Raw genomic sequence first — 13,762 nt, 5'->3', positions numbered from 1 at the left:
CTATCTATCTATCTATCTATCTATCTATCTATCTATCTATCTATCTATCATCATCTATCTATCATCTATCATCTATCTATCTATCTATCTATCTATCTATCTATCTATCTATCTATCTATCTATCATCTATCTACCTATTTATCATCTATCTATCTATCATCTATCTATCTATCTATCTATCATCATCTATCTATCTATCATCTATCATCTATCTATCTATCTATCTATCTATCTATCTATCTATCTATCTATCTATCATCTATCTATCTATCATCTATCTATCATCTATCTATGTATCTAAAGTCCTCCTGTACAGTCTTGTGTCACCTGCTTTGCGTACTCAGTGGTATCCTGTGAACTTATTCTCATGTTAGTGAAGATGCACATGATTTGGTTGGCTGCTTGCTGTAGGTCAGGATTTACTTCACTGATGTCTTAGGGGCTTTTCCTGTTCTCCATGTGAAAAACACGACAGCAGATGTCCTCAACAGTATACATTTTTCTTTATAAGCATGTTTGAGTCTTCCCTAGTTTGTCTCTAGAATTACAGTTGCTTATTTATATATACAGTGGACCCTTGAACAACGCTTAGGTGAGGAAGTGTCAACCCCCCGTGCAGTTGAAAATCCACATTTAACTTTTGACTCTCTAAAAACTTGAGTTGTCCCTCAGTATCTGGGGGGATTGGTTCCAGGACCCTTGTGGATGCCAAAATCTAAGGATGCTCAAGTCCCATATGTAAAATGATGTAGAACAATGCATATAGTCAGCCCTCCACGTCCATGGATTCCCAACTGCCAATCAAAAACAGTACAGTTATTTCTTGGGAAAATCTGCATATAATGGACCCACGCAGTTCAAACCTGTGTTATTCAAGCATCAAATATATATATAAAGTAGAGCGACAAAGTGACCACTGTCAAGAGTGATCCTTGTAGCTCAATGCATGCAATCTGCTGCAAGGTTACCAGAGAAGGCTGAAGCTTGAGCTGCCCTTTAAAGCATCCATAGAGAATGAGGGGAGAGCACTTCAGGAGAGAGGACCCTGGATAAAGACTCGGAAGGGGCAATGTCGGGGTCAGTGACAGGGTGGCTGAGCCAGGGTGGGACGCAGCCCAGGATGTATTGAGAGAGGGTTCACCAGGTAAGGCATACAAACAAGAATTTAGATTGTATTACTGTGGCACTGGAAAACCTGAGAGGTTTTGGGGCAAGGAAGTGAAAACTAGCCTTTAAAGATATTTCCTGGGCCCTGGCCAGGTGGCTCAGTTGGTTGGAGCTTTGGCCCATACACTAAAAGTTTGCGGGTTCAATTTACGTTAAGGGCACATACCTAGGTTTCAGGTTCTATCTCCAGTGGGGTTCATACAGGAGGCAACCGATTGACATTTCTCCCTCTCTCTCAAGTCAATAAAAACATTGAAAATTAATTAATTAATTAATTAAAGACAATTTCCTGGGTCTCTGTGTAGACTGAGCAGAAAGAAATGATTGAAGGCCTAGCATGGAAGCCGTGGAGGCCAGCCCTATTCCTGGTTCTCCAGAATCACTAGTTGAATTAAACTGAACAGTTTGAGCCTACGTCAGAGGCTGCTCCAGTGGTTAAAATACGAGCTAACAAGCATCTGGCTGATAGCAATTGGGAGATAGAGAACAGAACATTAGATAAGACATTTTAAAGAAGATCTGACAGAATTTCTTAGCCAACACCCTTTAATTTATCTAGTTATCTAATTAGTGAAGGCACACTCCATTCATTCATTGCTTCAGCTCTGTACCCTGAACTTGGGTAACCTGGTATCTGCAGGACTCTTCATATTTGAGGGACTGAAGATATGTAAATTATCCCAATCTATCTGGCTTCTCTCATCTTTTCCCAAGAAGAGTGGGCTCTATCTATTATCTGTAAACCTCACCTTCATATCAAATGGATAAAAATACATAAAAGCCAGTCATTTTTACCATATTGTACCTAGTAGCCTTTTAAATATGATGAAGACAGAACAGGTGCAGAAGCCTATGGGCTACGATTCTGGTGCTATCCTTGTGGGTTGAAACTCAATTAGACTTGCTTAATTTTTGTAAGTGAGTAATCAGTCATAATGAATCCGCATCACCATGAGGCAGCTACATTAACCCTGTTCTGTTACTAATTACTCAAGAGACATCTGGGCCATGTCAGAAGGAATTAATAAACTAAGAATTCTAGAGCTCTAAATTGAGACTTATGAGTGTCAGCATGTTCTCACTGTCTGCTGTTCTGTTGACAGTTTTGAAAGGAAACACAGGACAATTTGAAAGACACCAAGCGTGACTAATAGAGACTGACAGTGGTGAATGGTCTGGTAGAATGCTGGAGGAGGCATGAGCCTGAACTGGGGCTACTTCCAGGCACACGATCAGGGGGAAAGATGCAGAATATCTCTGCTTTGGTATTTGCCTCCACTTTATCGGGAAAACCATAATTAATTTGGAGACTGTCTTATAAATTTTCTCTGTCCTTGAGCCAGGTAGAGAGAAGCCCTCCTACTCTCCCAAACTGCTGCTTTTTTCTCCCACTCTCATCTTTTTCCGTCTCATCTTGTCCAACACTAGTATGCACAGTAGCACGTATTAAAGGTCAGGAGTTGTTGGGCACTGGATTCCCTTCCACTGTGGAAGTACAGTGCCCAGCGGGGCTAGTTGCATAATGAATATGATTTGAGATGAATTGTTCTCATAATGCATCCTTCTTGGAATGATGGCTGACCCTAGAGGAAAAGGGTCATTGAGGCAAAAAACAACACTACTTCCTTCCTTTCTAAGTCTTCATCAGTCACCTCTCCAACCATGCTGTCTCCAGAAGTCCAATGTGAGACAATGCATGAATGATCCCTGCCTTCTGCATAAGGCACTTGTGATTAGTTACCCCGCATGTGCCATGTGAATAAAAGCTCATCGACTTGCTTGATAGCTGGACTTCATGGTTTGGTGTTCACACTTGGGTAGTAATAATGGCAGCTGCCAGATTTTGAGAACTTTATGACACACCATTTAGTCCTGTGAGGCAGATACAATTATCATTATTCGGTTCTTTCCCAGTGGAGAAAAATGAAATTTTAGAGAATTTAAATGACTTGATCATGGTTACATAGCTAATAAGTGGCAGAGATGGACTAGATCCATTTTGTTGGATTCCAGAGCCCTCACTTATAACCATTAGTTTATACCAGTGGTTATATATCCACCAAGATACCTATTAAAATTCAAAACAACAAAATCATTTGCTTTCTTTGTTGTCGTTGTTTTCTTTGTGTGTTTTAATCTGTTCAAGACAAAAAATTATCCAGTCTTTTAAAAATAAGTTAGGTTCTGAAAGCACTTGATCATAAAGAGGAAGACCTGAGCACAGTTGGGTTGGGTTTCAAAGAACGTGCTAGAAGGAGACAGTCTAAAAGAATGAAGAATGGGGCAAATAACATTGAAAGCATTTGGCCACAATTCAACAATAAAAAAAGGAAACCGTTGCTGATCCTTAAAAACAAGTCCTCTGTGTTGTGAATCTGCCGAGGGCTTATCTGCACTATCTTTAGAACCTGAGCTACAAGGAAATTTACTGTATTTTCAGAACTTGGTTGATTGCTAGTTTCAACATTTCAAACTAATTGCAACTGCAAATTTACCTGACAAATGGCATCCATGCCCGGTGGTATTTTTCAGCCCAACAAGTGTCTAATGAGAACCCTCTATCCAGTGCTTGTCAAGCCAAAACCAATATTCCTATTTCCGGCTGCCTCTAGTTTTGTGGGCACTGTCTACAATGGACTGTTCTACAGTTACATTCTCGTATGTAATTTCGTTTTGTTTCTCTGTTACCCCTGATTCTGTCTGTCCCGGTTGCTTCTCATTTCCCACCCACCGTCCTTGTCAGCCTCCTCGCCAACCCTAATCATCTGACTACTTTAGCCTCCCTCCTTGCCTTCCGCACCAGCCCTTCGTACTCTGACAGTGGGAGAAAGCTGGCGGTTAGACCACTGTGACCTTGGACCTCATCTGTGCCCTGACATGTTAATGAATTGTAACCCAGAAGCCTCATGAACAGGTTACAGATTCACACGCTCTTGATAACTGATACCTTGAAGGAATAGGAAATTTATCCAGTCTTTCAAAAATAAGCTAGGTTCTGAAGGCACTTGATCATAAAGAGGAAGACCTGAGCACAGTTGGGTTGGGTTGAGTTCACTCTTTACACCCATTTCTCCATACCTTTCCATTCTTCATTTTCTCTCTTCAAAATGCAGAAATTCTTTCTTCAGTGCATGTACAGGCCTTTGATTCAAGCAGTTTCGACAGGGCGCTTTCTGCTCTGGCCTCTGTGATCAGGGTGAAATGGGCAGCATATATGTTTCTTTTTTGGCAGTGCTGCCAGGTTGGAGATTGAATTCACCTGGCACATTTTATTGTGGTGAACACACCTACTCTAAAATTTACCGTGTTTACCATTTTTAAGTACAGTTCAATAATGTTAAGGCTGTTCACATTGCTGGGCAACAGATTCCCAAAACTTTTTCATCATGCAAAATTAAAACTCTGTACCTATTAAACACTTCTTGTTTTCTTTCTTCTGCCTTTAACTGCCGGTAACCACCATTTTAATTCTTGTTTCTATGAATTTGACTGCGGTAGGTACCTCATATAAGTGGAATCATACAGTATTTGTCCTTTTGTGACTCGCATATTTCACTCAGCTTAAAGTCTCAAGGTTTGCCCATGTTTTAGCACCTGTCAGGATTTCGTTCCTTTGTGAGGCCGAATGGAGGTTGCGCTCCGAGTGCCCACTATGTGCAAGGCGCCCCGCCGTCCCTGATGTAACTTACAAAAAAGAATTCCCTCATCAGCTGTAGGGGTCGTAGGCATCTGTAAACTGCAGAAAACTGTTAATATGAAGATTTATAAACATGGCTCTGAAGAAATTCAAATGGTAAGAGATCAAATCCTTTTGGAAGAATCAGAAAAAAAGTATTATAAAGGAGGATGTTTTGGGAACCCGTCTTAAAGATGAGTAAAAATGTGACGGGTAGGGATGGTAGAGGGGCTTGCTGTGAAATGAGAAGCAGTATGAGGCATGATATGTTTAAAATATAATAGCAAATAGCCCAGCGTGGCAGGGACATGGGGTTCTTGGAGGGAAGTAATGAAAGATCAGGTCAGAATTGGGTTGAAGCAAAACTGTGGAGAGCTTTGAATGTCGTGATGAGAGATTTAACCTTGGAGGGGGAAGTGGGCATCTCTTGTGGACTTTTAGCAATGAATACTCGATTTCACCCAAGTTTCTCTCCTTGATGTCCCGATGGAGAAGGTGGATAATAACACTGTTTGATGGATTTACAACTGGATGTATGAATGGAGCTGGGAGATGTCCAGCATCGAACTGAAATTGCAAAGGGCACCAAGCTGCCGCCCTTGGTTCCTCTTCTTGGGCGTTGTTTAAATGCCTGAGGAGTAAGGTTTCTAAGGGTGGGGACTTAGCCCACCTTGCACCCCTCGGCATCCTTAGCTAGCACTGCACAGCAGCAGGACAGGGCCTTGTGAGCGAGGGATGTCTCTGCTGCCGAGACATTGAAGGGGGCATCAAACGTGTGGGCCAGCCTTAGGTGTCAGGGAGCGCACTGGGAGTTTCAGGGGGAAATGGGATGACCTCGTAGACACCAACGGCAGACGGTTAGACCAGCCACCACCATCACTAAAAATGCAAGAAATCCGAGTATGTCTTCCAACAGTGAATAAATATTGTGTGTCAGGTGGATGCAAGGGTAGAGGGACACGGGGACTGCACAGTACTCTTCCTTCACAGTACTTGTGGATCTAACTAGAACGTCTCTGTCTTCACCATGATTGTGCGACCTCTGGGTAGTATTTCATTTTATATGGTCTAAATGTACTGCTTTCAAACTTCGCGGGTATAGCCCTCTGGTTCTGGTGTTCGGAGATCAGATGAACACATTTACGCTCACATGACTTGTGGCCTTGATTCAATTCCTTCTTATTATTTTAACAAACAATGGCACTGTCGGATCTTGCTCCCTTGCTTTGTCCATCTCTGGACCTTTCTCCTTCCTTCGTGCGGCCTCGAGGAGGCTCAGGTGCAATAGCCTGTTACCAACTGAGCGCACGCTCCTCTCTGTCTCTCTGGGAGGCAACAGCACTCGTCATTACTGCAGAAATAAATATCATGTGTTTTTTATACAGGGGATTTATAAATTCTAACAAAATCCTCATCTTCCAACCGGTGTCTGTTCTCACGATTATAGAGACACCTGCAGTTTTGACTTTGAGAGCAGTTTTCAGACAATGAACATGTGTAACTTTACCTTTAAAATTTTACCCATTTAATTGTTTGCTCTGCAAAGGTAACATGCCCAAGTGACCCCACTAGTGAGTGACCCCATCCACTGCCCCGCCTCTCCACCTCAGGGGGGCCAGCTCCTCTCCACCTGGCATCCGCCCAGACGGTCTTGAGAGGGGTCAGTTTAAAAACAGAAACGTTTCTTTGCGGAAAGTGGCTCTGAAACAGAGGTGGCTGCTGGTGCTGGTGCTGCACGTGTGCTAAGAGCTTCAACTTTAGGATTCTGGAAGGTCTCAGGACATATTCCTTACAAACGTGAGCCGTGTGCTGTAGTCCCCGTGTGCTGAGCAGGCTTGAGAGAGCAAGCCAGGGAGGGGCACTTAACACAGCTTCCTTGCTACTCTTGTTTCCCTGCACACCATCCTCTCAACACAAGGGGTCAGTCCACACAGGTCGCCTTCACAGACATTTGGCCGAATACAAAATGCCAGACTGCTGTGAAATGCCTCGGCTGGCCTGCAGGAATGGAAGGAGCTCCCCTGAGTGCCTCTCTTGCAGCCAGGAGAGCCTGTGATACTGGACTGTCCTTTAAGCTCTTAGTACACTTCTTGTGCCCTTTATGTCTCTGGGGGAAATGTCTGTAGCTCTGAAAGGAGTATTTTTGACCTGCCGAAACCAGCAAGTGACTGAGGAATTCTTACAGCATCTTTGTTCATTAAGACACTAGGTGCTACTATCACAAGTACTCCCGATACATCAGCCGTTACAGATGGCGTCTGCAGCGGGTGCTAATAAAGTGAGAGGAGAGGCTAGGGGTGTGATCATTTAGCCAGACTCGTTCTACAGTCCTATGGCCAGCGAGTCAACTGCAGAAGTAACCTGAGGGTTTCATTTTCTTTGTTCAGAGCAGTGTCATGTCTGGAAGTACAGCCCCCTTGGGTTTTATGGCTCTGTGGCGCTCACAGTTTGGGTTTATTTTGCTTGTTCTCTGGAACCGGCTGGTTTTGCTCCTTCCACTCCATCAACAGGGACAGTTTTATGAATACACTGCATCTTGATCAGTCTGGCCACAAAGGACTCATCCATTTCTAAGTCAGCAAGCAGAGAGCTCTGTGCAACCAGCGGGGCCAGCACTATCGTCATTATAAATGCAAGAGGTAGAGGGAGGCCTCTGAAACCCATAAATGTCACGCAGCAGAGATAGGCAAAGCGTTTTATTCAGTGAGGGGCTATCAAGGTAAAGGAGGCATTTTTATCCCTGGATTTTTAGAGGTAGAAGAGCCTAAGTCACCAAAAAAGGTTAGCTATCTTTCCAGGCTAACAAATGCAGAGACCCCAGGTTTTCAGACCCGCAGACTTGCACTCTTTTCCACTTGCTCTCAGTACCGATGCAGGGCCGGGCACAGAAGCAGCACACTGAGACCTGCACAGCCCCACCTTTTATTCTTCCTGCAGTTCTCTGTCCAGCAAGGCAAACTGCAAAAACAGCGCTTTGGAAGCATCTTTGCTCCCTGCTTGATTTGCTTTCACCTGGTTTTTCCTACCTACTTGTAACAGAAACACCATACTCTCTGCGGCTTCCCTGGCTTCCATCTGCACGCCCCAGCCTGAGAAGCATGAGGTCCAGTGAACTGATGTGGGAAGAGCCCTGTCAGTCACCCTGCGAATGGCCATAGTGCTGTGCAGCTCGCACAGCATGTCCGCACGGTCTGTCCCACCCTCACCACACCTGTGGGGGAGGCGGAGAATGTGTCATTGCTTCTTCAGAACCCATTAAGACCTTATCTGTTGAACTCCGAGTACATATTCAGGATGGTCCTGGGGATATTTTATACTCAGTCCTCTGCTAATCTGTATGGGGTCTTTGTAAAATTATAAAAATGTGCCCTTCAGAGGAATGAATTAAATAAAGCTGCCCCTTCCTCTGGGGTGACTCAAGCCCATGCCAGGACAGACCTCGGGTTGATTTCAGCACACTCTCCCCCTCAGCACCTGACATGGAGGTTGTGTAGATGTTTATTCATTTCCTTCTCACAGCAGACTTGTAAGGTGGATAAGATTCCCTTTCCACAGATGAGAAAACCAAGGCTTAGGAAGGCCCAATGTCTTAGGCAAAGGAACAGAGCTTCTTTGTATTGGATCTGGGATTAAACCCCAGTTCTCCTGAGCTCTAAGCCCGTGGTGATTTCGCCAGGCCATCTACCCTCAGCCTGCACCAGAAGCTTCTGGAAGCCCATGCCCAGCCCTCGGAGAGCAAACACCTCCCTCCCCCAGGAAGCCCTGGGCTCTTACCATTTTGCCTGTGGAGGGAGCAGCCTCTTCACCAAGGACTAGCTCTTAAAGGACGGCTTTCTCAGACTTGATTGTGGGGAGTTCCTTGGGGTCTAGTAAGAATGCGGATTCCGATTCAGAAGGTCTGGCTGGGCCCTGAGAATCTGCATGTCCGTCATGATCCCGAGAGGCTCTGTTGCTGCTCATCCATGGACCACACTGAGATCAGCAGAGCCTTAGCGTAGGAGAAACAGGTCACTAAGCTCTACTATTTTGCACTGCTCTAAAGACACGGTGAGAAAGAAAACCAACAAATGTTTATTAAGCACCTACTATGCACTAGGCTCAGCCCCTGCTAGTGAACAGGTGCAGAAACAGCCAAACCCAAAGTGATTTATTTAATGCATCGCATCCACCTACTGAAAAAAAGAAAAGAGAGAAAAGAAATCAGCAGCAAGTCAAGAAAAGTGAAATGGATGAAATGGACTCTATGAAATGCTGTGACAAAGGGAAGCTCAGAGCCCTTGAGAACCCAGTTGTTGGCACCTGCCAGCCTCTGGGAGGCAGATGGGCTTCCTGAGAAAGCAGCTCAATAATGATGGTAACGAGACCAACAGCAATTATAGTCCCTGTTTATTAACCAAGTGCCAGGCACTATGCTACACAGGTTATGTATTTTATCTTAATTTTCACAGTAGTCCTATGAGATATTCATTCATCCCCATTTCACAGATTGGAAAACTGAACATTCAAAAGTTTAAGCAGTTCACTGATGCTACCAGAGCTAGACGAGTGTGAGATTTTCAGTTTATCTTCTGTGCTTAGTAAAATAAATTTTGGTGATGATGTTGTGCTTCTTAAAGTCCTGTAATAACATAACGGCACTCTCTCAAAGTGTGGTCCCCACCTAGGTCAAAAGGATCTGGGAGCTTATTTACAGAGCAAACCCCCTGAGCCCCATCTAACACCCACTGAATCTGCATCTCTGAAAAGGAGGCCCAGGGATGTGCCTTTCCCCAAACCTCCTAAAGAGTTTGATGAAATCACCACCCTAAGAATTTGGTATCTCGGAAAGAGAAGGTGGGTGGCATGCGGCACAGTGCCAGTCCATTCATCTCACTCTGTCATTCTTACTGCAGAAATGTCAGTGCTTCGCTGAACAGAAATGAGTATTTGGATGTGTTTCTTTATTTGTCGAACAAATGCATGCAGTACACATAGGACAAAGCAAAAATCAGCAAGGAGGAGACAAGAGGAGTCAAATGCATTGAATCAACACTGTAGGAAAAGCTAAACTTCTGATTAAGTATTTGTTGCTTGAGACACATTTTTTAAGAAAGGTTCTTTAGGCAAACTTGTCTAAAATGTCCTTGAAGTATTCTAAAGCAAATGAAACAGAAAAATCCACCCACATCAATATAAGAAATCTTACCATTCACAAAAGGCTCAATGATAAATGACTTTTATAAATATAAAATTAAATTAGAAGTGCCACTGGACACACTAGTTTATGACCAAATCCTTTAATTGCAAACATTAGATTTAGGCACGCTAGTCATTAGGTGAATGCATTTTAGGCTAATTGGCTAGCAGTGAACTGGTTTCTTGCACATTGGTCTTTTACTTTTCACATGTTGTGGGGCATAGAAATGGAACCTGGAGACCATGGCGATGCCCTCAGGATGGATTTGCCCAGGGGCTAGATGGAATGGATGCATCCTGGGCCTTGGGCGCCCGAATACTCCAGACTCGGGCAGCATCATACTCTATGCAGTTTTCACCCTGAATCAGGGATCCTCAACTCCCCCTGTATGGCAAGCACCTGGGAAGACTTTAAAATCTGAACACCTGGCCCAGAGATTCTGCCTCAGTAGGTCAGATGAAGCCGAGGAATAGAAACTTCTAGCAAATGTCAGGGGATGTTTTCAAGTGGCCCTAGAACTCTGATTTAAGGATTAGTGCCATTTTTTGTTTGTTTCCAGTAAAAAGACAAGAGTAAGAGTCTAAGAGTAGTTTTTAAACACGACTTTTTAAAAATACAAAGCTGGATCCCCCCCCATCCCAGGTAGGATCCCTGAGAAAGGGTGTGGGGATCCCCCTCAGTATGATCCTAGTATACCCCTGGGACAGAGAATCACAAGCTGCAGGCACTCTGGGTCGTGGAGTCCAGGGCCTCACCATTGCTCCGGGCCAGGCACCCTGTGGAGAATGTTGACATGCATGTGGGAGGAACCATCCAGAAGCTAGTTGAGAAGACAAGGAGCTGGCAGGAATGAGCACACAGTTGAGCAAAATGAAATACGGGTGCTGACCACCAGAGTCACAGGAGCTCAGGAGAGGAAGGGCTGCAAGGGGGAGCTGGGTCTTCTGTTGTGCTTCGGAGGGTGAATGCATTTCTGATCGTCAGGCTCGTGTTTCGGGAAGTGGGGACTACAGGCTCTGAAGAGGGAATGAGCGTGGTTATGACGAAACCCAGTGTGGTGCCCGGCCTGACCGGAGAGCCAGGGAGATGTAGGAGCTGGACAGGAATGGCCAAGAGTCACACTTGGACTTGCAGCGTTGACTGCAGTAAGGGGCCATTGCAGGACCTTGAGCATCACCTGTGCTTTACGGAGATCTCTGGTACAGGGTGGGAATGGAGAGAGGGCTGGGCCTTTTTTATCTACACAATAAGAACAGGTGAGGTCCCAGGCTGGTGTCATGGTCAAGGGGGCAGAAGACACAGAAGTGTGCTAGGGACAGAAAGATAAATTCACAATGGCTGATCTTGTACACCTGTCTCCACATCGAGCCTCCAGATCTCTTATAAGGAATGACCTGGTTTTACGATGTCATAAAGATATAAAAAATAGGCACTGCCACGTCTCTAAGGACCTGAGCTGCCGAGGCACGCCCGGGTCATCCACAGTGCTGGAGACAGATGGGACTACAGAGCTGATTTACTGAAAACCAACCAAAAATTATTTTAAATGGTTCACTTTCATTGTCTATCCCTGTTTAATCTATGCTCATGTGTGATGCAACAACCAGAAGGAAGCAGCAGGCAGGAGAGGGAAGAGAGGGTTCCCAGGGCCCCAGCTGGTCTTTCCTGGGATAGTAAAGTAACCGTCTCCACTGTTGGTCCCGCTGGGCATTTCCTTGTTGCCTGTTTTGATAGAATTCTTGGCATGCACTTGGTTATTTCGCTTGTGATGAAACCAAGTAAGTTTTGCTATGGAAGTTTGATAAGTAATACTGTGACTGGAGGAGGGTGTGCAGGAAGCCAGAGCTTCACAGGGACCAATGCCATCACCGTGCCTTCCTGGGCAGACGGTCCCATCTGCCCTCCTGGCTCTGCTTTCTCCTGCCCAAGCATCTGAGCACCTCCTTGCCTTAGACAGGCAACCAGGACCACAAAAGAAGGAATCATGGGTCAAGGGTCCCCGATGAAAAGCTTTAACGCTTCCAGGCACATTGCATTTGCTAGGTTTGTGCTAAAACTTTCAGGAGTCCCAGGAATGCCCCCTTCAGGAACAGGGACAAGGCAGAGGTGGTGAGTTTCTGCACCTCTGCCACTTTGGAATTGGCACCACGGCATCCCGTGCATGGGGGGTGGTAACAAACAGGATGAGCCTTCTGGGGAGGGCATGAGGGAGCCTTGTGGTCATGATTGGGTCCCAGTGTGGTGTTAGGGGAGCCATCCTACCAGGCCCCCTGAAACCATTAGGCTTTTCTGTGTCTCAGCTGTAGGATCAGCAGTTTAGTGTTCCCACACCCACAGCTGTGTGATCCCAACACTGCAATCCATTTTATGCTCACATCTGCCTCCAGCCTAGCTTTCTGGGAAGGTGTGAATTCATTTCTCACAAGAGCATCATAGTTTCAGCTCACTCTGTAAACATGTTTTGAGCCCCTTACTGTGTGAGCTAGGCGCCTGTTCAAGATGCTAAGGATATAAAGACAAATTATTCGTGGGCTTTGTTCTACAGAGGAGACGGCTGTGTAAACAGGAAGCGCAGATCAGTGTCTTCAGAGCCCGGTGCCATCCTCAGGAAAAGGGAGATAATGACAGTGTCCACGTCACAGGCTTCTGTGAGGATGAAACTGGTTCGACACAAAAGGCACTCAGAACAACTCTGGGCACGTAACAGGCCTGTTGCAAGCGCTGGCTCTGGTGACACTGACATCGTCAGCACTGGCATGCCGCACTCCCACAGTAGGTCCGCCGGGTGCAGAATGGAAGGAGTGACAGTGATCGAGGAAAGTTTTTCAGGAGTGGTCATTTTTGAGCAGTATCTTGAAGGGAGAGTAGGCATTGACCAAGAAGACGAGAGAAAGTTCCAATTTGAGGGAACGTGACAAAGGCCCAAGGGAGTGGAAATGCCAGGTGGTTTGGGGAGCTCGGCGGTTCAGGAGTGAGGGCGGATGCCTGTGAGTCATGGTGAGAGCGAGTCCTGATCGGAGGGAAGAGGGGTCTCGAGGGCTCACCTCAGTTTCTCTGTGCAATAGGAGAGGTGCCCACTGAGCTGGGAGCCAGGGGAGGCAGCAACAGCCCTGGGAGGATGTGAGGAACAGAGGCCACCTGGGAGGAGTGAGCTGGGGATGGAGACTTAAATTTTGGGTGAGCAAATAAGTAAAATCCACAGGAGAAAAGCTGTACATGTCAAAGGAGAGACTGGTCAAAGCAAGACAGGAGCAACTATTTGCAACTGGAGGCACCAGAGCAGACTTCAGGGAGGCAAAGTGTGAACGTGAAGAGACGAACTGAGCAGCAGAGACCAGGGAAGCCTCAAGTGATGTGTCACAGTTGAGCTTTAGTTCTAGGTCATTGGTAGGTTTTAAACTGAGGAGTGACCTGATCAGATTGGTGCTCTAGGAATGTCAACTTGGCAGTACTGTGGTAATTAAACTGCCACCTTCAAAGCAGACAGATCGTTGGAGAAAAATCTAGGGCCTCAAAGACCAAGAGTCGAGCCCTGCCCTGCTCCCTGCATGAGCACCAGGTGTGAAGTTGTGCGTGCTCGCCCACCTTCCCTCTCCTGCTGCCCTCCTGGCCACGTTCTCCCAGGCAACCTGCAACCCTCACAACTCAGCCTTGTGCCCCCCCAGTGCTAGATGATGCCCAGAAATGTGGGGTACAGCAGAGGACTGCAGGTCATCCCAAAGACAAAGACGCCTGCCCTGAG

The 13,762-nt window shown here is 45.8% G+C and overlaps 1 protein-coding gene across 1 annotated transcript in view; it reads left to right on the top strand.

Annotated features, from left to right (window-relative positions):
* Positions 1 to 13,762, top strand: part of PHACTR1 (phosphatase and actin regulator 1) — a 415,578-nt gene that overhangs the window by 347,965 nt on the left and 53,851 nt on the right. The gene's annotated exons all lie outside the window — the stretch shown is intronic.

Source organism: Miniopterus natalensis, chromosome 9, assembly GCF_054644295.1.
Source record: "Miniopterus natalensis isolate mMinNat1 chromosome 9, mMinNat1.hap1, whole genome shotgun sequence".
NCBI lineage: Eukaryota > Metazoa > Chordata > Mammalia > Chiroptera > Miniopteridae > Miniopterus > Miniopterus natalensis.
Note: the sequence above shows the minus strand (reverse complement) of the source record. Positions and strands in the feature narration are given on the sequence as shown.